Raw genomic sequence first — 27,252 nt, forward strand, 5'->3', positions numbered from 1 at the left:
TACATGAAATAAAACTGTAAAAAATACAAACACATGGAGGCTAAACAATACTAAATAACCAAGAGATCACTGAAGAAATCAAAGAGGAAAGCAAAATGTACCTAGAAACAAATGACAATGAAAACACGATGACCCAAACCTATGGGATACAGTAAAAGCAGCTCCAAGATGGAATTTTAAAGAAATACAATCCTATCTCAAGAAACAAGAAATATCTTGAATAAACCACCTAACCTTACACCTAAAGCAATAAAAGAAATAAGAGCAAAAAACACCAAAGTTAGCAGAATGAAAGAAATCATAAAGATCAGATCAGAAGTAAATGAAAAAGAAATGAAGGAAATAATAGCAAAGATCAATAAAACTAAAAGCTGGCTGTTTGAGAAGATAAACAAAATTGATAAACCATTAGCCAGACTCATCAAGAAAAAAAAGGGAGAAGATGCAAATCAACAAAATTAGAAATGAAAAAGAAGTGAAAACTGACCCTCCAGAAATACAAAGGATCATGAAAGAGTACTACAAGAAACTATATGCCAGGGCTTCCCTGGTGGTGCAGTGGTTGAGAGTCCACCTGCCGATGCAGGGGACACGGGTTCGTGCCCCGGTCCAGGAAGATCCCACATGCCGTGGAGCAGCTGGGCCCGTGAGCCATGGCTGCTGAGCCTGTGCATCTGGAGCCTGTGCTCTGCAATGGGAGAGGCCACAACAGTGAGAGGCCCGCTTACCACAAAAAAAAATTAAAAAAGAAACTATATGCCAATAGAATGGACAACATGGAAGAAATGGACAAATTCTTCAAAAAGCACAACATTCCAAGACAGAAATAGAAAGAAATACAAAATGTAAACAGACCAATCACAAGCACTGAAATTGAAACTGTGATTAAAAATCTTCCAATAAACAAAAGCCCAGGACCAGATGGCTTTAGGGACGAATTGCATCAAATATTTAGAGAAGAGCTAACAACTATCCTCAAAGTCTTCCAAAATATAGTGGATGGAGGAATACTCCCAAACTCATTCTATAAGACCATCATCACACTGATACCAAAACCAGATAAAGATGTCACAAAGAGGGGCTTCCCTGGTGGTACAGTGGTTGAGAGTCTGCCTGCCGATGCAGGGGACACGGGTTCGTGCCCCGGTGTGGGAAGATCCCACATGCCGCGGAGCAGCTGGGCCGCTGAGCCTGTGCGTCTGGAACCTGTGCTCCGCAGTGGGAGAGGCCCCAGCAGTGAGAGGCCCGCGTACCGCAAAAAAAAAAAAAAAAAAAAAAAAAAGATGTCACAAAGAAAGAAAACTACAGGCCAATATCACTGATGAACATAGATGTAAAATTCTCAACAAAATACCAGCAAACAGAATCCAACAGCACACTAAAAGGATCATACAACATGATCAAGTGTGATTTATACCAGGAATGCAAGGATTCTTCAATATATGCAAGTCAATCAATGTGATACACCATATTAACAAATTGAAGGATAAAAACAATATGATCATCTCAATAGATGCAGAAAAATCTGTTGACAAATTACAACACGGATTTATGATAAAATACTCCAGACAGTAGGCATAGAGGGAACCTACCTCAACACAATAAAGGCTATATAAGACAAACCCACAGCCAACATCATTGTTGAGGGTGAAAAACTGAAACCATTTCCTCTAAGATTTGGAACAAGACAAGGTTGCTCACTCTCACCGCTATTATTCAACATTGTTTTGGAAGTTTTAGCTGCAGCAATCACAGAAGAAAAAGAAATAAAAGGAATCCAAATCGGAATGAGAAGTAAAGTGTCAATGTTTTCAGATGACATGATACTATACATAGCGAATCCTAGAGATGCTAACAGAAAACTACTAGAGCTAATAAATGAATTTGGTAAAGTAGCAGGATACAAAATTAATACACAGAAATCTCTTACATTCCTATACACTAATTATGAAAACCTGAAGAGAAATTAAGGAAACACTCCCATTTAACATTGCAAGAAAAAGAAAAAATATCTAGGAATAAACCTACCTAAGGAGACAAAAGACCTGTATGCAGAAAACTATAAGACACTGATGAAAGAAATTAAAGATGATACAAACAGATGGAGAGATATACCATGTTCTTGGATTGGAAGAATCAACAGTGTGAAAATGACTATACTACCCAAAGCACTACTAATGGCATTTGTCACAGACCTAGAACAAAAAATACACAATTTGTATGGAAAACTCAAAAGACCCTGAATAGCCAAAGCAATCTTGAGAAAGTAAAACGGAGCTGGAGGAATCAGGCTCTCTGACTTCAGACTATACTACAAAGCTACAGTAATCAAGACAGTATGGCACTGGCCCCAAAACAGAAATATACATCAATGGAAGAGGATAGAAAGCCCAGAGATAAACCAATGCACATATGGTCACCTTATCTTTCATAAAGGAAGCAAGAATATAAGATGGTGAAAAGACAGCCTCCTTAATAAACTGTGCTGGGAAAACTGGACAGCTACATGAAAAGAAAGAAATTAGAACACTTCTTAACACCATACACACACGAAAAAACTCAAAATGGATTAAAGACCTAAATGTAAGGCCAGACACTATAAAACTCTTAGAGGAAAACATAGGCAGAACACTCTATGACATAAATCACAGCAAGATCCTTTTTGACCTACCTCCTAGGGAAATGGAAATAAATACAAAAATAAACAAATGGGACCTAATGAAACTTAAAAGGTTTTGCACAGCAAAGGAAACCATAAACAAGATGAAAAGACAACCCTCAGAATGGGAGAAAATATTTGCAAATGAAGCAACTGACAAAGGATTAATCTCCAAGATATACAAGCAGCTCAATATCTAAAATCCAAAAAACCCAATTCAAAAATGGTCAGAAGACCTAAATATACATTTCTCCAAAGAAGATATACAGATTGCCAACAAACCCATGAACGGATGCTCAACATCACTAATCATTAGAGAAATGCAAATCAAAACTACAATGAGATATCATCTCACACCGGTCAGAATGGCCATCATCAAAAAATCTACAAACAATAAATGTTGGAGAGGGTGTGGAGAAAAGGGGACTCTCTTGCACTGTTGGTGGGAACGTAAATTGATACAGCCACTATGGAGAACTCTATGGAGGTTCCTTAGAGAACTAAAAATAGAACTACCATATGACCCAGCAATCCCACTACTGGGCATATACCCTGAGAAAACCATAATTCAAAAGAATCATCTACCACAACGTTCATTGCAGCATTATTTACAATAGCCAGGATGTGGAAGCAACCTAAGTGTCCAGTGACAGATAAATGGATAAAGAAGATGTGGCACATATATACAATGAAGTTTTAGTCAGCCATAAAAAGAAACGAAATTGAGCTATTTGTAGTGAGGGAGGTGGACCTAGAGACTGTCATACTGAGTGAAGTAAGTCAGAAAGAGAAAAACAAACACTATATGCTAACACATATATATGGAATCTAAAAAAAAAAAAAGTTCTGATGAACCTAGTGGCAAGACAGGAATAAAGATGCAGATGTAGAGAATGGACTTGAGGACACAGGGAGAGGAAAGGGTAAGCTGGGACAAATGGAGAGAGTAGCACTGACATATATACACTACCAAATGTAAAATAGATAGCTAGTGGGAAGCAGCCGTATAGCACAGGGAGTTCAGCTCAGAGCTTTGTGACCACCCAGAGGGGTAGGATAAGGAGGGTGGGAGGAAGACGCAAGAGGGAGTGTATATGGGGATATATGTATACATATAGCTGATTCACTTTGTTATAGATCAGAAACTAATACAACATTGTAAAGCAATTTTTCTCCAATAAAGGTGTTAAAAAAAATGAATGAAATTCTGCCATTTGCAATAACATGGATGGATCTACAGTTTACTATGCTAAGTGAGATAAGTCAGACAGAGAAAGACAATTACTCTATGCTATCACTTATATGCGAGTCTAAAAAATAAATGAATGAATATAACAAAACATGAACAGACTCAGAGATATAGAGAACAATCTAGTGGTTACCAGTGGAGTGAGGGAAGATGTTAGTGGCAAGATATTTGTATGGGATTAAGAGATGAAAACTACTATGTTTAAAATAAATAAGCAACAAGGATATATTGTGAAACAGAGGGAAATATCTGAATCATGGAGTCTTAAAACTGCTTTTTCCTGTCTTCCAGGGAAGACACCATAACAGATCATTCATGTGCAACCTTCAGGCTCGCTGCTATGTGGGTCACTCACATTACCATTACCACAGACATTCAAATTACAAAATAGAATATCGATTGAATTCCTTGACTCCATCATCTAAAGATGCTTTGAGCCCAACATCTGCTATGTGGGTCACTCACATTACCATTACCACAGACATTCAAATTACAAAATAGAATATCAGTTGAATTCCTTGACTCCATCATCTAAAGATGCTTTGAGCCCAACATCTAGAAATCTGAAATGATTGCCCTCTGGAATCAGAAACTGAGTTAACTATAAATCTTTATTTTTGTTTTATTTTCATAGTATCTCCACATCATTAAATACCTGAAAATACCCACTACAGCCAAATCTCAACAGATGATTAACCAGATCCTTAATGAACAAAGTTGAACCCAAAAAGAGTTGAACTTAAAATGTTCAAAGGAAAGAAAGAAAAAATCTCTTGTCTTTTCTTGAACTTGAGGTGGTAAAATGACAAAGATTCTTTGATTGGCCTAACTTTAATCAGGCCCCTGAACCTACTCCGAGGCACATGTGTGCACTTTCTAGTAATATCTTCAGCAAGAAAGCTTCGAAGTGAGCTCAGCAATAGTTCCTCATCCTCCATATCTGATTGCCCTAAATATCTAATCAGAATTTTTCTCCTCCTTCCACCAGGTGATGAATGATCTGCCTGGCCTCTCTTCGCAACAATCCAGTTAGATTGGTTTAGCCAGAATGCTCTTTATCCTTACTGTTTCCTTTTAGCAATTTTATAAAAAGTGGCCTCTACCAGGCTCCTTGACTATATATTCATATTTGCAAATTGTTCATTCATATTTGAAACTGGTTCTATACTGAAGTCTCCTTCCGCCATTACAATAGTTTTTAATAAACCTACTTTTTCTGCTTTAATGACTGTTGAGCTACATTTTTTCTCTAACAGTAGTCAGAATGAATCACTCCAGATAGCACAGTAAATTCCCTCTTTACCAGTTGATTCAGAGACATGAGGAGAAAAATGTGGCCATTTGGCAGTCTTAACTTCCATTTCAGGGAAATCATTGTTTTGTCTACTGGTGGAAGCACTTGTTCCTCTGGAACTAAGACTTCTAGGTCAACAGAACATGAGATTAGAGGAAAAGGAAGGAAAAAGTTGCTTGTAGGTTAGTAGAAGTAGGAGGTAATCATGTCATTCCCGTTGCCAACCTTCATTTCTGGACCCATGAATCCAGGATACCAGAGTAACACCACCATATGTTGAATGTAATTCAGAGCATATACAACCTCTTGGAGAGCCCTGCTACAGCATTCCAACACATTGCCACCCAGCTGGCACTGAAACTGAGTCTTCAAAAGGCCCTGTCTCTGTTCTATCAAGTCAGCTGCTTTAGATGGTGGGGATCATGGTAGGATACTGAATTTAATGAACATGGACCCATTGCCACACTCTCTTTGCTGTGAAGTGAGTTTTTTAATCTAAAGTAATGATTTGTGGAATACTATAGTAGTGAATAAGACATTCTTTAATCTACAAAATGTAGTTTTGGCAGTAACGTTGCATGCAGGGAAAGAAATTTCATACCAAGTATAAGAGTCAGTTCCAGTAAGGACAAAACAACCACCTTCCTATATGGAAGCAGCCCAGTGTAATCAATCTACCCCCAGGTAGCTGGTTAAACACCCCAGGGAATAGTGCCATATCAGGGACATAATGTTGGTGTCCCCTACTGGCAGACTGGACACTTGGCCTTGGTAAATAGAAGTCCAAGTGGCTGAACCTATGCATGACTTCCATCCCTGCCACTACGGCCTCTTTCTTTATTAACCTGCTGGGAAGTAACAGGGTGGTGAGGGAAAGAGGCTACTGGTATCCACTGTTGTGTCATCCTATCCACTTGATTATTAAAATCTTCCTCTGATGATGTCACACGTTAGTGAGCATTCACATAGGAAACAAAATCTTCATGTTCTTTCCCCATTGAGAGAGAACTATCCATATACATCTTCATCAAATTTCATTGTCACCAATTTTCCTATTAATTTCCTTTTAAGTTCTTGGCAATAGCACCAAAGCATTGGCCATAGCCCATGTAGTGGTACATAATTATACATTACTAATTTCTCCCTTTTAGTAACGTGAACATCCAGGTGCACTCTCCAAAGTTCTTCTCACTGGGAGGACTTCCCTCTACCACTATCCTTCAGGGATATCTCAAGAAGGGCTGTAGTCCTGCAAACTGTCTACTTTCAGGTGGTGCTTGCAATGGAAGAGAACAATCTGTTATCTAGGCTCACCTCATTTCTTCTTCTGTCAACTGAATTCAGGGAGCTGCTAGTGTAGGGTAGCTTTTTTTTTAGGACTTAGTAGGTCTGATAACACCCAATACATGATAAGCAGTCCAGTCCCATGGAAACTTGATGGCCCATGGTCAAGCATTCACTCTCTGGTAAGAATCAGTAGCAAGCCAAGAGCTGTTCTCTAAAGGAGAGTAGGTATCTGAGGATGACAGCAGTACCTTGCACCAAAATCCTAAACACCTATGCTGATATTCACCTGAAGGCATTGCCAAAGTCTCTGTATAACATCCCTATCTGCCAGTGAAGCTTCAAGAACCATTGGGACTGCTGGAATATATGGCCAAAAGTTGTAGAGGTGTTTTCACAGCTGCCTAGACCTTTTGAAGAGTCTTCTCTTCCTCCAGGTCACACTCAAAACAGCAGCTTTTTGGGTCACTCAAAAAATGGGCCAGTGTAACACACCCAAATGAAAAATATATTACCTCTAAAATCGAAAGAGAACCACCAGGCAATGTTCCACTTTCTTGGTTGTAAAAGAGGCCAGATGCAACAACTTATTCTTCACCTTGAATTAGATATTTGGGCATGTCCTACACACTGGACCCCTGGATATTTCACTGAGGTAGAATACCCCTGAATTGTCTCATATTTATTACCCACCATCTGCCATATTAGCCCATCTCACAGTACATGATACCTTTCTTTCTCAGTCAATGCCCCACCTCAACAGTAAACATCCTAGTAGAATTAAAATTCAGCTTGCACTAAATTTTGGCAGTTCCAGTTTTATTTTCAGCAATTTCAGCCCTGAAAGGTGATAAGTCTGTCTCTTAGGGCACACCTCAAAGCTCTTAGGTCATTTATACAACCCTGAAGCTGAGAATTTTAATCCCTAATCTCATTCTTTTCTTCTACTACTTTGTCCAGCAACATAAGGAGAAAACAACCAACATCATTATATTCCATAGTATTTCAAAAAATGTTTGAGAGTATTATATATAGAGTTACTTAACTCCATCCTTCTTATAAGTTGCTGATTAAGAATATCCAATGTAGCTATTTTGTGTATCTCTAAAAATGTTTCTAAACATGAACCACCAATGCTCTATTTACTGTTGGAAATAGAGTCATCAGAGTCCTTTAATCTAGTGAGATTACAGAGTCAATTCCAACATCCTTAAATTTCTTTTCAACTAGAACAACTTTTGGTACCAAAAATTATATAAGTCAAGGTACACCAGAAAAACAAAACAGATAGGATAGGTAGGTAGGTAGACAAAAGGACATTTATTATTTGTAGATGTTCAGGCACTTATGGAGATTGAGAAGCTGCACAAACTGTCACCTGCAACCTGGAGAACCAGGAAAACCAGGAAAGTAACTCAGTTGAAACTCAAAATCTGATAACCAGATAGCCCATGGAATAACTGCTAGTCCCAACCAAAGGCCTGAGAACCAGGGACCCATGGTGTAAGTCCCAGAAACAAAAGACCCAAGAGCCAGGAAAAGATGAACTTCTCAGCTCAAGAAGAAATGAGGGATTTGACCTTTCTTCTCCTTTTTGTTCTATTGTGGCCTTCAACAGATTTGATAATGTCTGCCACATTAGTAAGAGTAGATCTGTTTACTCCACTGAAACAAATATCAATCTCTTCCAGAAACATCATCACATACACACCCAGAAATAATGTTTTAACACCTGTTTGAGCTTTTTATTAGCCAGGACAAGTTGACACAGAAAATTAACTATAACAAGGCCATCCATGACAACTTGATAACTATAAGCCTTGTGTTAATCCATAGGTAATTCCAAATAAAGAAAATTACTAGGACAGAATCTATTTAACATGATACAACTTCCTGCATGCACACACACACACACACACATACCACTTCCCCAGAATAGGAGGTAAAATCTTCAAATAATGTTTACTCTTCTTCTACATATCCCATAACAAATAGTGTAATGTAAAATTAACAATAGTTAAATATATGATATAAAGTCAATACATCTCATATTGCATGAAAACAAAATAAGTGAGCATTAAAAAAATATTTAATATATGTATATATACACAGAAACATATTTATAACAAAATAGGGAGAAAATACAATTATAGTCCATTTTTATAAGTGGTCACAAGTTCAAAGCTGGATTTATAATTACCTTCTGCTACTAAGTATTCTGTATTTCCTTTGCATCAGAAAGCACTGAGATACTGTTGGGGTGGTTTAAACCTTCATTCATGATGGGTCTGGGTTACTACTAGTTCTGCTCTGATTGGGATGTTGTAGTTTCCCATTAACCTTAATGGAAATTATAATACTAAGAAACACCTAACGGAGAGTTTATATTCCAGACATAATCTTCATCACCTTCTTTATGGAATAGTTTCCCAATCCCCCTTTGGAATTCACAAAAATTCTTTGCTTGACCAAACTTTAGTCAAGCTCTTGAACCTTCCCCTAGGCCCATCTGTGCACTTTCCTGTAAAATCCTTAGCATTAACCCTGATAACTCAGTTTTGCAAGATGTTTCATCCTTCATGTCTGATCACCCTCCATATCACCCTCTCATCTTCACCATTCACAAAGTGACCTCCGATCCACCTTGCCTGTCTTCAGCAAGAATCCTGTTAGGTTGGTTTAGCCATTTCCCCCTTTACTCTTGATGTTTCCTCTTATATTATTTCATACGACTCCTACCAGTCCTCAGCTGTAAATTCTGACTCACCAATGCTGTATTTAGAATAGAGCCTGGTTCTATACTGAGGTCTTGTCCCCTATTGCAATAGTCCTGAATAAATTCTGTTTTTACCAATTTAACTACTCCCTACCTATGGATTGTCTGTGACATTTATGGTGTTACTACTCACATGAGATAAAATTCATCACTGGTCCCTTGGACTCCACACTGAAGACCTTAATAAGTACCTTTGAAGGCTTTGTCTTTACTATTGACTGATTGGTTGGTGATCCATTGGATTCCTAAACCATTGCTCCAAATAAATATCCTTTGAAGATAGTAAGAACAGATTTTCAATTCTTAAGATTTTGAATATACTCTAGAATCTGTTAGAGTCCCAGACAAACAGAGGCAGGTTTAGAGTATCAAATTTCTCTGTTCATAAGCATAATGTTACCATTAACTAAGAACATGGGAGTTCCTCAGTGTACTTAAAACCTTCTTCTTGAACCCTTTACTTTCCTTCCTGTTGTCATGATTTTACTAACGATAACTGGAACTTCAATAGCCCCTTTGGGAAACTTTGATCTTCCCAAACTGGTTACTCTAAAACTTCTCTCTTCCCATCACAGTTGTTCACTCTTCCCCCTTTTACAGCTTTAGATCTTTCCTCAAGTTTCATTTAATCCTTTGATATGTCCCCCTTCTTTAATCCCCCTACCTTCTCCTTCTGTCCACCATGTGAGACACTTCCACTTTAGCTCCTTACCTCCTTAAAGTCACTTAAATTTTAGGCCACCTACTCTTCATCAAGGGCTCTGAAGGGAATAAAGGAACTCCAAGAGCAATGAACCAAAGATAATAACTGAACAAAGGGCTATTTGCAAACAGAACTGGTTGTTTCATCCACTCAGTGGGTTTTGGACATATCTAGACAGTTGCTAGATATATCCTCAGTCACTGGGCCAAAATGGAGTCTACAGCCTCCACTAGATTACATACTAGGACAAAAGAAAATCTTAAAAGTCTCCCCCAGAAATATTGATAAATAGTTAACCTTAAATTATCACACTTTCCAGAATCACAATTCAGATAAAACTATAAAGTGGAGATAAACCAGCGAATTTTATGACAATTTTTACTGACCCATGGCTAAAATTTTAGGATAAAAGCTATAAGACATTGTTTTCATGTGTCTGTATGTTCACATAGGTTTATGTATGCATGTATTACCAATTTATTTCATAAAATCACTTTGGCAAGATCTGTACAGATTGGCTTAGAGATATGTAAGTGTTTCTATAATTAAGTATTCCTAAAACTATCAGAAATATAGAAATAAATCCAATTATTTAAAGTTTTATAATCTGAGACCATCTTTGGTAAATAAAGCTAGTTTTTTTAACTTGTTGGTAAAATTAAAACAGGCACATCTTCAGAGTTGCCAGAATTAAATATAAGGCAGACATATATTTCTTTCTACCTAGGTTTATCTGTCAAACAAGCTTAGGTTATCTCTCCTAGGTGGTAATAATTATAAAACTATAAATCCAACTTAAAAATGTACAATAAATTGAATTGCTGGATGCATGTCAAGAACAGGATTTTTAAAAGAAAAAAACAAAGTGAGAGGCACCATATGTTTAATTTTTAAAGTTATGGGTTTCTGTGATTCTGGGGGTGGAGGGGTACATGCTATATTTGCCGACTTGAAAAATAACTTGGGATGATGACTAGACTCAAATATTTCTATGATCAATTTAACTATAATTTTAAGAACAAGTGATTTGAGTATATGTAAGTGGGATAAAAGTTTATAAAGTATCTTTAAACAATAAATGTTTTATTATAGGTCTACAAAAAATAGTTCTGCAGGCGTTTCAGTAACTTGAAACTTTATGTACTAAACTAAGATAAATAATAGATATCCAATGAATATCTAGATCATTCCCAAATTTAAAAAATTGAAGCACAAATTGCTGAACAATATTTTTCTTTCCTTAAAAATTAGTCATTTTAATAATGAAAACGTGGATTAATAATATTATACATAAGATCTCAGGTTTGGTTTGATATCTTCATAACACTTGCTACAATTGTAACTAACTAACTGCATATAATTAATTTAATGTTTTAATTCTCAGATAGACTATTAAACCTCAAAGGCAGGGCTCATGACTCCTAATCTCACCTGAAGTGCCTGACACAGTGGTTGGTTCAAAAAATCCCTGTTGAATGAATGAATGGCTTACTCATCTAGTCTCATGGTTCCTAAACCTTCTTTTTAATTGTTGAATACTTTATTCAAATTAAACAAGATAAAAAAAAGTGCTGTTCTGCTTTGAGGGGGCTTAGGGGCTTGGACTCCAGCCAGCTGCACCTTTTCCTTGCCACATACTGTGCTTCTTCAGGCACCAAGTGGAGGCACTAGGCCTCCTTATAAAATCCTTTGTGAACCACTGAACCAGTCTAACTGCTTGGATTCTTTTCTGTAATATCCCTACCAATTAATCACCTAACGGAAGCTTGAATCGTCTAACTCTGGGGAACTCACTCTGTTCTAAGACTGCCTGTTTCCTTGTTGGACTGCCTCTAGATTAAGATTCTTTATTAAATTAAGCTGAAATCTTTTCTTTAGTCCTTAGGACTATCATCTGGGAACGACGAGAACAAGTCTATTTTCTTCCACATTTCAAATTTCTGAGGTCACTATTATAGTCTTCTTTTTTTTTTTACATCTTTATTGGAGTGTAATTGCTTTACAATGGTGTGTTAGTTTCTGCTTTATAACAAAGTGAATCAGTTATACATATACATATGTTCCCATATATCTTCCCTCTTACATCTCCCTCCTTCCCACCCTCCCTATTCCACCCCTCTAGGTGGTCACAAAGCACCAAGCTAATCTCCCTGTGCCATGCCACTGCTTCGCACTAGCTATCTATTTTACGTTTGGTAGCGTATATATGTCCATGCCACTCTCACACTTTGTCATAGCTTACCCTTCTCCCTCCCCATAACATCAAGTCCATTCCCTAGTAGGTATGTGTCTTTATTCCCATCTTACGACTAGGTTCTTCGTGACAATTTTTTTTCTTAGATTCCATATATATGTGTGAGCATATGGTATTTGTCTTTCTCTTTCTGACTAACTTCACTCTGTATGACAAACTCTAGGTCCATCCACCTCACTACAAATAACTCAATTTCATTTCTTCTATGGCTGAGTAATACTCCACTGTATATATGTGCCACATCTTCTTTATCCATTCATCCAATGATGGACACTTAGGTTGCTTCCATGTCCTGGCTATTGTAAATAGAGCTGCAATGAACATTTTGGTAATGACTCTTTTTGAGTTATGGTTTTCTCAGGGTATATGCCCAGTAGTGGGATTGCTGGGTCATATGGTAGTTCTATTTGTAGATTTTTAAGGAACCTCCATACTGTTCTCCATAGTGGCTGAACCAATTCACATTCTCACCAGCAGTGCAAGACTGTTCCCTTTTCTCCACACCCTCTCCAGCATTTATTGTTTCTAGATTTTTTGATGATGGCCATTCTGACCGGTGTGTGATGATATCTCATTGTAGTTTTGATTTGCATTTCTCTAATGATTAATGATGTTGAGCATTCTTTCATGTGTTTGTTGGCAATCTGTATATCTTCTTTGGAGAAATGTCTATTTAGGTCTTCTGCCCATTTTTGGATTAGATTGTTTGTTTTTTGTTTATTGATCTGCATGAGCTGCTTGTAAATTTTGGAGATTAATCCTTTGCCAGTTGTTTCATTTGCAAATATTTTCTCCCATTCTGAGAGTTGCCTTTTGCTCTTGTTTATGCTTTCCTTTGCTGTGCAAAAGCTTTGGAGTTTCATTAGGTCCCATTTGTTTATTTTTGTTTTTATTTCCATTTCTCTAGGAGGTGGGTCAAAAAGGATCTTGCTGTGATTGATGTCATAGAGTTTTCTGCCTATGTTTTCTTCTAAGAGTTTGATAGTTTCTGGCCTTACATTTAGGTCTTTAATCCATTTTGAGCTTCCTTTTGTGTATGGTGTTAGGGAGTGTTCTAATCTCATACGTTTACATATACCTGTCCAGTTTTCCCAGCACCACTTATAGAAGAGGCTGTCCTTTGTCCACTGTACATTCCTGCCTCCTTTATCAAAGATAAGGTGACCATATGTGTGTGGGTTTATCTCAGGGCTTTCTATCCTGTTCCATTGATCTATATATCTGTTTTTGTGTCACTACCATACTGTCTTGATTACTGTACCTTTGTAGTATAGTCTGAAGTCAGGGAGCCTGATTCCTCCAGCTCAATTTCTCGTTCTCAAGATTGTTTTGGTTATTCGGGGTCTTTTGTGTTTCTATACAAATTGTGAAATTTTTTGTTCTAGTTCTGTGAAAAATGCCAGTGGTAGTTTCATAGGGATTGCATTGAATCTGTAGATTGCTTTGGGTAGTAGAGTCATTTTCACAATGTTGATTCTTCCCATCCAAGAACATGGTATATCTCTCCATCTATTTGTATCATCTTTAATTTCTTTCATCAGTGTCTTATAATTTTCTGCATACAGGTCTTTCGTATCCTTAGGTAGGTTTATTCCTAGATATTTTATTCTTTTTGTTGCAATGGTAAATGGGAGGGCTTTCTTGATTTCACTTTCAGATTTTTCATCATTAGTATATAGGAATGCCAGAGATTTCTGTGCATTAATTTTGTATCCTGCTACTTTACCAAATTCATTGATTAGCTCTAGTAGTTTTCTGGTAGCATCTTTAGGATTCTCTATGTATAGTATCATGTCATCTGCAAACAGTGACAGCTTTACTTCTTGTTTTCCGATTTGGATTCCTTTTATTTCCTTTTCCTCTCTGATTGCTGTGGTTAAAACTTCCAAAACTATGTTGAATAAGAGTGGTGAGAGTGGGCAACCTTGCCTTGTTCCTGATCTTAGAGGAAATGATTTCAGTTTTTCACCATTGAGGATGATGTTGGCTGTGGGTTTGTCATATATGGCCTTTATTATGTTGAGGAAAGTTCCCTCTATGCCAACTTTCTGCAGGGTTTTTATAATAAATAGATGTTGAATTTTGTCAAAAGCTTTCTCTGCATCTATTGAGATGATCATATGGTTTTTATCCTTCAATTTGTTAATATGGTGCATCACGTTGATTGATTTGTGTATATCGAAGAATCCTTGCATTCCTGGAATAAACCCCACTTGATCATGGTGTATGATCCTTTTAATGTGCTGTTGGATTCTGCTTGCTAGTATTTTGTTGAGGATTTTTGAATCTATGTTCATCAGTGATACTGGCCTGTAGTTTTGTTTCTTTGTGACATCCTTGTGTGTTTTTGGTATCAGTGTGATGGTGGCCTTGTAGAATGAGTTTGGGAGTGTTCCTCTCTCTGTTATATTTTGGAAGAGTTTGAGAAGGATAGGTGTTAGCTCTTCTTTGAATGTTTGATAGAATTCGTCTGTGAAGCCATCTGGTCCTGGGCTTTTGTTTGTTGGAAGATTTTTAATCACAGTTTCAATTTCAGTGCTTGTGATTAGTCTGTTCATCTTTTCTATTTCTTCCTGATTCAGTCTTGGCAGCTCGTGCATTTCTAAGAATTTGTCTATTTTTTCCAGGTTGTCCATTTCTTTGGCATAGAGTTGCTTGTAGTAGTCTCTAATGATCTTTTTTATTTCTGCAGTGTCAGTTGTTATTTCTTCTTTTTCATTTCTAATTCTATTGATTTCAGTCTTCTCCCTTTTTTTCTTGATGAGTCTGGCTAATGTTTTATCAATTTTGTTTATCTTCTCAAAGAACCAGTTTTTAGTTTTATTGATCTTTGCTATCGTTTCCTTCATTTCTTTTTCATTTACTTCTGATCTGATTTTTATGATTTCTTTCCTTCTGCTAACTCTGGGTGTTTTTTTTTTGTTTTTCTTTCTCTAATTGCTTTAGGTGCAAGGTTAGGTTGTTTATTCGAGATGTTTCCTGTTTCTTAAGGTAGGATTGTATTGCTATAAAATTCCCTCTTAGAACTACTTTTGCTGCATTCCATAGGTTTTAGGTCCTCGTGTCTCCATTGTCATTTGTTTCTAGGTATTTTTTGATATCCTCTTTGATTTCTTCAGTGATCACTTCGTTATTAAGTAGTGTATTGTTTAGCCTCCATGTGCTTGTATTTTTTACAGATCTTTTCCTGTAATTGATATCTAGTCTCAGAGCATTGTGGTTGGAAAAGATAATTGATACAATTTCAATTTTCTTAAATTTACCAAGGCTTGACTTGTGACCCAAGATATGATCTATCTTGGAGAGTGTTCCATGAGCACTTGAGAAAAATGTGTATTCTGGTGTTTTTTGATGGAATGTCCTAGAAATATCAATTAAGTGCATCTTTTTTAATGTATCATTTAAAGCTTGTGTTTCCTTATTTATTTTCATTTTGGATGATCTGTCCATTGGTGAAAGTGAGGTGTTAAAGTCCCCTACTATGAATGTGTTACTGTCGACTTCCCCTTTTATAGCTGTTAGTATTTGCCTTATGTATTGAGGTGCTCCTATGCTGGGTGCATAAATATTTACAATTGTTATATCTTCTTCTTGGATTGATCCCTTGATCATTATGTAGTGTCCTTCTTTGTCTCTTCTAATAGTCTTTATTTTAAAGTCTATTTTGTCTGATATGAGAATTGCTAGTCCAGCTTTCTTTTGGTTTCCATTTGCATGGAATATTTTTTCCATCCCCTCACTTTCAGTCTGTATGTGTCCCTAGGTCTGAAGTGTGTCTCCTGTAGACTGCATATATATGGGTCTTGTTTTTGTATCCATTCAGACAGTCTGTGTCTTTTGGTGGGAGCCTTTAATCCATTTACATTTAAGGTAATTATCGGTATGTATGTTCCTATTCCCATTTTCTTAATTGTTTTGGGTTTGTTATTGTAGGTCGTTTCCTTCTCTTGTGTTTCTTGCCTAGAGAAGTTCCTTTAGTGTTTGTTGTAAAGCTGGTTTGGTGGTGCTGAACTCTCTCAGCTTTTGCTTGTCTGTAAAGTGTTTGATTTCTCCATCAAATCTGAATGAGATCCTTGCTGGGTAGAGTCATCTTGGTTGTAGGTTTTTATCCTTCATCACTTTAAATATGTCCTGTCAGTCCCTTCTGGCTTGCAGTTTCTGCTGAAAGATCAGCTGTTAATTTTATGTGGATTTCCTTGTGTGTTATTTGTTGTTTTTCCCTTGCTGCTTTTAATATGTTTTCTTTGTACTTAATTTTTGACAGTTTGATTAATATGTGTCTTGGTGTGTTTCTCCTTGGATTTATCCTGTATGGGACTCTCTGTGCTTCCTGGACTTGATTGACTATTTCCTTTCCTATATTAGGGAAGTTTTCAAGTATAATCTCTTCAAATATTTTCTCATTCCTTTTCTTTTTTTTTTTTTTTTTTTTTGCGGTACGCGGGCCATTCACTGTTCTGGCCTCTCGTGTTGTGGAGCATGGGCTCCGGACACACAGGCTCAGCGACGATGGCTCACAGGCCCAGCCGCTCCACGGCATGTGGGATCTTCCCGGACCGGGGCACGAACCCATGTCCCCTGCATCGGCAGGCAGACTCTCAACCACTGCGCCACCAGGGAAGCCCTCTCATTCCCTTTCTATTTCTCTTCCTCTTCTGGGACCCCTATAATTCGAATGTTGGTGCATTTAATGTTGTCCCAGAGGTCTCTGAGACTGTCCTCAGTTCTTTTCATTCTTTTTTCTTTTTTCTGCTCTTCAGTAGTCATTTCCACTATTTTATCTTCCAGGTCACTTATCCGTTCTTCTGCCTCAGTTATTCTGCTATTGATCCCCTCTAGAGTATTTTAAATTTCATTTATTGTGTTGTTAATCGCTGCTTGTTTCCTCTTTAGTTCTTCTAGGTCCTTGTTAAATGTTTCTTGCATTCACTCTAGTCTATTTCCAGGATTTTGGATCATCTTTACTATCATTATTCTGAATTCTTTTTCAGGTAGACTGCCTATTTCCACTTCATTTCTTAGGTCTGGTGGGTTTTTATCTTGCTCCTCATCTTCTGTGTGTTTTTCTATCTTCTATTTTGTTTATCTTACTGTGTTTGGGGTCTCCTTTTTGCATGCTGCAGGTTCGTATCTCCCTTTGTTTTTGGTGTCTGTCCCCGGTGGCTGAAGTTGCTTCAGTGGGTTGTGTAGGCTTCCTGGTGGAGGGGACTATTGCCTGTGTTCTGGTGGATGAGGCTGGATCTTGTCTTTCTGATGGTCAGGTCCATGTCTTGTGGTATGTTTGGGGTGTCTGTGGCCTTATTATGATTTTAGGCAGCCTCTCTGCTAATGGGTGGGGTTGTGTTCGTTTCTTGCTACCTCCTTGGCATAGGGTGTCCATCTCTGTGGCTTGCTGGTCATTGAGTGAAGCTGGGTGTTGGTGTTGAGATGGAGATCTCTGGGAGATTTTCGCCGTTTGATATTACGTGGAGCTGGGAGGTACCTTGTGGACCAGTGTCCTAAAGTTGGCTCTCCCACCTCAGAGGCACACCACTGACTCCTGGCTGCAGCACCAAGAGCATTTCATCCACACAGTGACAAACTGGCTCCAACCTGCCGGCCCCGGCCTGACCTAAGTGGATCGCCGCTGTCGGCATGCCACAACCTGGCAGCCTCATGGCAGGCCCTGAACAATAATTTGATGTACTTTTGGAATAACTTTTTATACCATATGGAGAAGGTAAATATATTTGACCTGTTAATAAACATGAGAAATTATATTATGAAAATGCATATACAGAAAAAAATTCTCAACAAAATATTAGTAAACTGAATCCAACAACACATAAAACATTCATACACCATAATCAAGTTGGATTTATACCATCACAAGAATGGTTCAACATAGGCAAACCAATCAATGTGATATACCACATCAACAAATAAAAGGCAAAAAATTACATGAACATCTCAATAAATGCAGAAAAAGCATTTGATAAAATTCAACATCCATTCATGTTAAAAACCCTTCAGAAAGTGGGTATAGAGGGAACATATCTCAACATAATAAAATCTATTTATGACAAACCCACAGCCAATATAACACTCAATGGTGAAAAGCTGAAAGACTTCCCACAAATATCTGGAACAAGACAAGGATGCCCACTCTCACCACTTCTATTCAACATAGTACTGGATGTCCTAGCCATACCAAACAGACAAGAATAAGAAATACAATATATCTTAATTGGAAATCAGAGGTAAAGCTGTCATTTGATGCACATGACATAATACTATGTGTGAAAACCCTAAAGACTCCACACAGAAACAACCAGAACTGATAAACAAATTTAGCAAGGTACCAGGATACAAGATTAACATACAGAAATCAGATTCGTTTCTTTACATCAACAATGAAATATCAGAAATAGAAACTGAAAAAAAAAATCCTTTCTAAAATCTAATCCAAAAGAATGAAACAGTTAGGAATAAACCTGACCAAGGATGTGAAAGACTTATTTGCTGAGAACTATATTACATTGATAAAGGAAATTAAAGAGGATTCAAAGAAATAGAAAGATATCCCATCCTCTTGGATTGTAAGAATTAATATTGTTGGGATTTCCCTGGTAGCACAGTGGTTAAGAATATGCCTGCCAATGCAGGGGACACGGGTTCGAGCCCTGGCCTAGGAAGATCTCACATGCTGCGGAGCAACTAAGCCTGTGCAACACAACTACTGAACCTGCGCTCTAGAGCCCATGAGCCACAACTACTGAGCCCACGTGCCACAACTACTGAAGCCCGCATGCCTAGAGCCCATGCTCCACAACAAAGAAAAGCCACCACAATGAGAAGCCCATGCACCGCAACAAAGAGTAGCTCCCACTCACCACAATTAGAGAAGAGCCTGCACTCAGCAATGAAGACCCAATGTAGCCAAAAATAAATACATAAATTTATTTTTAAAAAAGAATTAATATTGTTAAAATGGCCAAAACAATCTATAGATTTAATGTGAGCTCTATCAAATTACCCTTGATATTTTTAACAAAACTAGAACAAATAATCCTAAAATTTATATGGAACCATAAGGGACCCAGAATTGCCAAAGCAATCCTGAGGGAAAAAACAAAACAAAACAAAAAACAAAGCAGGAGGTATAACCCTCCCAGACTTCAGACAATACTGCAAAACTACAGTAATCAAACCAGCGTTGTATTGACACAAAAACAGATATATGGATCAATGGAACAGAATAGAGAGCCCAGAAATAAACCCACACACCTATGGTCACTTAATTTTTGACAAAGGAGGCAAGAATATACAATGGAGAAAACACAGTCTCTTCAGCAAGTGGTGTTGGGAAACCTGGACAGCTGCAAGTTAATCAATGAAGATAGAACACTCCTTCACACCATACACAAAAATAAACTCAAAATGTCTTAAAGACTTAAATATAAGATATGACACCGTAAAATCCTAAAACAGAACAAATGCAAAACATTCTCTGACATAAATTGTACCAATGTTTATTTAGGTCAGTCTTCCAAGGCAATAGAAATAAAAGCAAAAATAAACAAATGGGACCTAATCAAACTCATAAGCTTTTGCACAGCAAAGGAAACCATAAGCAAAATGAAAAGACAACCTATGGACTGGGAGAAAATATTTGTAAAGGATGAGACTGAGAAGTAACAAAAAGTCAAACAACACAATTGAAAAATGGACAGAAGACCTAAATAGACATTACTCCAAAGAAGACATACAGATGGCCAACAGGCACATGAAAAGATGTTCAGTATTGCTAATTATTAGAGAAATGTAAGTCAAAGCCACAATGAGGTATCACCTCACACCAGTCAAAATGGCCATCAATAAAATGTCTATGAATAATAAATGCTGGAGAGGGAGTAGAGAAAATAGAACCCTCCTACACTGTTAGTGAAATTGTAAGTTGGTGCAGCACTATGGAAAAATGTATGGAGGTTCCTTAAAAGAAATAAAAATAGAGTTACCATATGATCTACCAATCTCACTCCTAGGCATATATCCAGAGAAAACTCTAATTCAAAAAGATACATGCCTCTCAATGTTCATAGCAGCACTATTTACAATAGCCAAGACATGCAAGCAAAGTAAATGTCCATCGACAGATGAATGGATAAAGAAGATGTTTAGATAGATGATAGATAGATAGATAGATAGATAGATAGATAGATAGATAGATAGATGATAGATGGATAAATAGATAGATATAATGGAATGCTACTCGCCATACAAAAAGAATGAAATAATATCATTTGCAGCAATATGGACCTAGAGATTGTCATACTAACTGAAGTAAGTCATACAGACAAATATATGCTATCACTCATATGTAAAATCTAAAATATGACATAAATGAACTTATTTACAAAAGAGAAACAAACAGAAACAGACTCACAGACATAGAAAACAAGCTTATGGTTACCAAATGTAAAAGGGGGTAGGGGAGGAATAAATTAAGAGTTTGGGATTTACAGATACAAACTACTATATGTAAAATAGATGAACAACAAGGTCCTACTGTATAGCACAAGGAACTATATTCAATATCTTGTAATAACCTATAATGGAAAAAATATGAAAAGTATATATATATATACGCAAAATTAACATATAATATATACATATATATTATATATGTGAACCACCTCCCTGTATACCAGAAACTAACACAACATTGTAAATCAACTATACTTCAATTTAAAAATGCATATACATATAGAAAAATATAAAATGATGTATTCATAAATCTGCTACAGAATGATAGTATATGACAGCTTAAAGTTGGTTACATCTTACATTTCTCTATAAAAATAAAGGTGTCTAGTGGTTACAAGTTCTAATCAATATATGTAATGACACACTGTGACTAATAAAGTTAAAGAAAAAAACCTGTGTGCAAGCAATGAAAGATGTGTTTTTGATAAGAAAATGGATAACAAATATCTTTGTTAGGGACAATAAGACAGTCATTTTGATATAGAGTAGAAAACTGGTTGTTCAAGATTGAGAAAGATAAGGAAGTAGGAAAAAAGTGAGTGGACACTTTTAAAATTTTGTACAAAATTTGTGAGAAGGGAATTTTGGAAATTGCTGCCTTAGGTAAATAATTAGTCAAAGTTTAGTAACAGTAGACTTATTTTGAAAACAAATTCATCTGACTTTGGTTCTGTCAAATAAAAAAATGTGGTGATTATAGAGAGAAAAATTATGTCTCAATGAAAAACTCTACTGTACCCTTATGAGTTCAGGCCTACATATTTCACCAGTCTTTGATAAACCTGAATTCCTCTAGTATTATCCAATCTCTGGCTACAAGTCACCAAATTAATATTTCCATTTGCTTAAACTGACTTGGAATCAGTGAAAAATAAAGGGGTGGGATAGGGAGGATGGGAGGGAGGTTCAAGAGGAAGGGGATATGGAGATATTTGTATACTTACAGTTGATTCACTTTGTTGTACAACAGAAACTAACACAACAGTGTAAAGCAATTATACTCCAATAAAGATTTTTTAAAGTAAAAAAAAAAAACTGCCCATTTCCCAATCCCTGCAAGTTGAATCTGCACAACTTGATATAAACTTCATGGAAATATCTACAACAGATAACAAATGGGCACCCTTTGTGCAAGCGTCTGTGTGAGCCGCTCAAAATTTCACCAGAACACCTATGCCATCACCACAGACACTCAAAGTGTAAACCAGTAATATCATGTATTGTTTCTGCTGTCCTCACTCCACCATGTAATGATGATTTGATGCCCAAATCTAGACATCTTCTCCACTGGTTGCCCTCTAGAATCAGAAAATTAATTTTAACTTTTATTCTTGGGTTTAATTTTCATAGAGACTCCCCTAATTAAATGCCTGACATCTAGCACCAAATAGCATATCCTCCTCTGTCAAGTCTCAACAGATGATTCAGCTGGTCCTTAATGAACAAAGAAAACCAAACAAGAAGTGGGCTTATATTGTTTAAGGAAAGAAGAATATCCTCTCTTTCCTTTGAACAACAGAAGGCTGACAAAGTTTCTTTCTTGACCAAACTTTATCACACTCTTGACCTTCTCCTAGGCCCACCTGTGTACCCCCTTGTAAATCCTTAGGAAGAACCCTACTAAGTCATGTAGAAGAAATATACCATCCTCTTTTCTGATTACCCTTGGTATGTGGTGGAGCTTCTCACCCTACACCATCCACCAGGTGTTGTCTGATAAGGCTGGCTTGTCTTCAGCTAGAATCCTGTTAGGTTGTTTTTGCCAAAATCCCCTTATACTTGTTGTTTCATCTTATTAGTCTTTCATTCACTGACCACCATCAGGCTACTCAGCTATAAATACACAATTGCCTGTGATGTATTCAGATTCAGATTTGAGCCCGCTTCTATACTGAGGTTTTTTTCCCCCTCTTGCAATAGTTCTGGAAAACAACTGTTTTTTCTACTTTTAACACATCTGCAAGCAGATTGGGCACAAGGAGTGATGAATGGAATCCCATGATGCTGAGCCCATGGATAACTTCATCCTGCCACCATGGTCATTTTGTTGATCTCATTGAGCAGTTAGAGAATTGGCTAGGAAAGAAACTGAACAGCATTCACACATGTCTTCCTAACCATGTGATTACTGAAATCATCTACTGAGGTGGCCTTAGTTATCATTCACATGGAACACAAATATTTTCATGTATATTTACATATTGAGAGAGGTTTATCCATATATTTTTTCCCCAAAGTTTATTGTTACCAATTTTCCAATCATGTTTCTTTCAAACCCATGACTAACCATTGGTAACAACACGTGAATCAACATATAATCAAATATCTGGTCATTTAGGTCAACAAACAGGTACATTGCTCAAAGTTCTGCCCATTAGGAGAATTTCCATTCACCATTGTCCCTCTAGGATATCCCAGAGAGTGGCTCTAGTGCTGCAGCTGTTCAGATTTAGGTTGTGCCTATATATTGTGCAGAACCATCTATAAACTAGGTTTTAGATATTTTCTATTTCTCTGTTAACTAGTAGAGAGAACTCCCCATTATGGACTATGTGTAGGCTGAGAATGATAAGGCAATATAGCAGGGATAGGGACCATATTTACTCGTGACAATGTTTCATGTAACTTATTTGTGTTTTCTTTGTGGGCCTGGACACACACCACCCATTTGATGATGGAGATTTGCTGTCTAGGGCCAACTTTATGACTTGGTGGGTCAGATAACATTCAGTCATAATAGGGAGCATAGGTCACATGGGAACTTAGTGGCCTATTGTCAAGTATTTAGTCTTATAAATCCAGTAGCAAGCCTGGAGCTGTTTCTCAAAAGTGAGTAGGTATCTTTGCATGATAGCAATACTTAGCTCAAAATCCTCAATGCTTGTGATGCCATTCACTTATAGGGGATGCCAAAGTCCCAAACAGCATCTCTATTTACCAGTAAAACTTTATGAACCATTGAGTGTACTGGAATATATAGCCAGCATTCTGGAATGTTTGCAGAGCCTTCTCTGGTTCTTGGCCTCATTCAACACTAGCGGTTTTGGAGGGCACTAGATAAATGGGATATAGTAACACCCTTAGATAAAAAATATTTTTTCTCCAAAATCCAAAGAAGCTCACCAGGCATTAAGCCTGTTTCTTAACTGCATGAGGACCAGAAGCAACAACTTATCCTTAACCTTAAAAGGGATGTCTGAACATACCCCAACCCAGACCACAGGACCCTAGAAATTTCACTGAGGTAGAAGACCTTTGAATTTTAACCAGATTAATCGACACCCTCTGCCACGTAAATCTCTTACCAATATGTCTCGAGTAGTTATTATTCTTGCTCACTAGGTCTAATCAGCATAACAATCAGTGTAATGGACCAGTGTAATATCTTGTGTAAGGGAAGGGCAATCAAGATCCCTTCAAACTAAATCATGACATAGTGCTGGAGGCTTGAGATACCCCTGAAGTAAGAAAATGGAATTGTATTGCTTGCCTTGCCATCTGAGAGAAGTAAGCTATAAGTGGGCCTTCTGGACATTTATGGAGAAAAAGACATTTGCTAGATCAATAACTGCATATCAAGTACCAGGTGACATGTAAATTTACTCAAGCACTGGTACAGCAGTTACAGTTAGAGTAACTACTAGGTCAAGCTTGCAAAAACCCACTATCATTCTCCAAGATGCATTTGTCTTTTGCACACCTAAATAGAAGCATTGAATGGGGATGTGGTAGGAACAATACCCCTGCATCTCGCAAGTCCTTCCATGATGACATGAATATCTGCAATACTTCCAGGAATTAATATTGCTTTGGATTTACTATTATCTTAGGTAGAGGCAGTTTTAATGTCTTTCATGTTGCCTTCCTCACCATAATAACCCTCATTCTGCAGGTCAAGAAGCCAATGAAAATATTATGCCATTTGCTAATTATCTCTATTCCAATTATGAATTCTAAAACTGGGAATATAACAACAAGATCAGTCTGGTGACCACAGGGACCACTGTAAGATCATCTTAAGCTAAAAACCAGAGATCATCTGACATTCAAAAGCTCCCACTTTGAATGGAGGGCCACAGTAACATTTTGGGTTTCCTAGAAACTATGTCAGTTCAGTTCAGTGTACATGAAAGTTCTGATTATTTTCTTTCTGTCATTGCATATACCTCCACGAAATACTGTAGGTCCCTTTGGGGAAATCTAGAGAAAGATTAACATGATAAACTTTTGGTACTGTACTAGGGTCTTTCCTCAATGAGACATGAACTCTCCTTAATTGAAGCAATATCTGGGTCTGTAAACTGAGTCAATTCTGGGAATTGATTAATTGGCCCTGACTCTCATTTTTATGATTCAAGTTAGACTATAGTTCACTTGCCCTACATATCAAGGAAGAATTTAGTAGGCTTTCCATTTCTTTCACTTCTAGGAATATTATGTATAACTAGGCCATAAGTCTGTGCAATTCAGAATATTCTTATTACTGCTTTGACCCTGAAACTAAGCCTACTTTGCCTCAGTAGATAAGCAAAGCCACCTTATCACTGCCACCAAAGGATCCAACTACTCCTGTCACATTTAGATTTTCCAATTGAGTGGCTGTGGTTCTCATTCTAAGTTCTGGCCTAAAGAGAAGAACATCATGGACTCTTCAAAGATATTGGAACTCCACTCACTAATTTATTTCACGAAGTATTGGTGAAAGATGTGTCTTCTACATCTTCCCATTGTGAATTAGTAAGTCTTAAATCCCAAATCCACTTTAACATTCTAATGTTCCTAAGCTTTGGAAAATCTCCCTTTTTATTAAACCAAGGGAAATTGGACATATCTGTTTAACTTAAGGTGGCCCATTTTTTGATCCATCTTTCAGCCAACCAATCCCCCAAAATAATATATCCCTTCTCATCTTTCTGAGATGCAATATTAAATGCTTAGTGGTTCCACAGCAATAAATTTGGTCTAATTCAACTTTATGGAACTTCTGCTATTATTCAACAGCTTTAATATCCTTTCCCACACACATTCCCCCAAATTCTGATTGTATAAATTTTAAAACTCAAGCAGTTATTTTGAAGTGTAATGCAACTCCTCATAGTCTCACTTTGTACCACATCTTTGGGGGCCTCGAATCTAGTCATAGGTGGCAACTGTCTCAGAGGAGACCATTACTTTTTTCTCAGGCAATGTAAGGTCAACCCCCTCAGATTGAGGTGGAAAAGCTGATACCACCGTGAGTTAGGAGTGTGCTATCATTTGGGTGAGGATACAACTATAACTGAGGTTGACAAGGCCACTTTTGCTGGGGTTAAAGAAACCACTTCTATGGGCAAAGAAGACTCATAATAATTTAAGGACTACATGTCCCTGGCTTCATCAGGGTCTTCCCACAAGTACCCATCCGATTTGCAGGATCCCATTCTTTTTGAGTCAATGTCCTCACTCTAAGAGTAGATACCCTTTGAGCCTGGGATTTCAATGTGCCAAATTCAGCCAATTGAAATTTAATTTTCAGCAATTTCAGCCCTGCCTGGAGATGAGTCTGCCTTGGGCACACCTGGAATTTCTTAGGATATTTATGCAATGTTTGAGATGAGAATTTCGAATTCCTTAGCTCATCATTTTCTTTGACCATCATTTTTTTTGACCAACTCCATTAGAAGGAACCAACCGTTTATATCCTTTAGTTTTCAAAAATACGTTAGAATTTATCATATATAGAGTTACCTAACTCCTTGCTTCTTATAACTCGTCCATTAGAAGTAGACTCTGTAGATATTTTGCATATATCTATGAACAATTTTACACCCTGGACTATCAGTGCTGTGTTTACTACTGGAAATAGTCAATAGCATCTTTAAATCTAATCAGATTCCAGGAGCCAAGTAAGTAATTTTGAAAACTAATACTTAAAATTTTGTTACTCTAGGGCCACTCTCCTTACCAAAGTCCATATTATGCAGATTTATCCCCAAAACAGAATCAATAGGGTATATACATATATAGAGGAAGAGAGAGACAGAGAGAGAGAGAGAGAGATCCATAGACATATGTAAGAGGAGATTTAATATAGGAATTGCTCAGACATTATGGAGGTGCAGAAGTCCCATAATCTGTCATCTGCAAGCTGGAGAACCAGAAAATCCAGGGGAATAATTCAGTCCAGCACTGAAGGCATAAAAAAAGAGAACACTTGTGTAAGTCCCAGAGCCCAAAGACCCAAGAAAGTAGAGTACTGATATGCTAGGGTAATAAAAGATGTACATGGAGCTCCAGAAAAAAGATAGGAATTTGCCCTTCCTTTGATTTTTTATTCTATTCAGGCTCTCTATTTGGATTGGATGATATTTGCTCACATTAACAATGGAGGATCCCTTACTCAGTCTAATGACTCAAATGCCAATCCCTTTCAGAATAAAGTCTCACAGACACACCCAGAAATAATATTTTACCAGCTACTTGAACTTCTCTTAAGAAAGTCAAGTTGACACATAAAATTATCCATCA

Source organism: Phocoena phocoena, unplaced genomic scaffold (assembly GCF_963924675.1).
Source record: "Phocoena phocoena unplaced genomic scaffold, mPhoPho1.1 SCAFFOLD_110, whole genome shotgun sequence".
In the NCBI taxonomy this organism is placed as follows: Eukaryota; Metazoa; Chordata; class Mammalia; order Artiodactyla; family Phocoenidae; genus Phocoena; species Phocoena phocoena.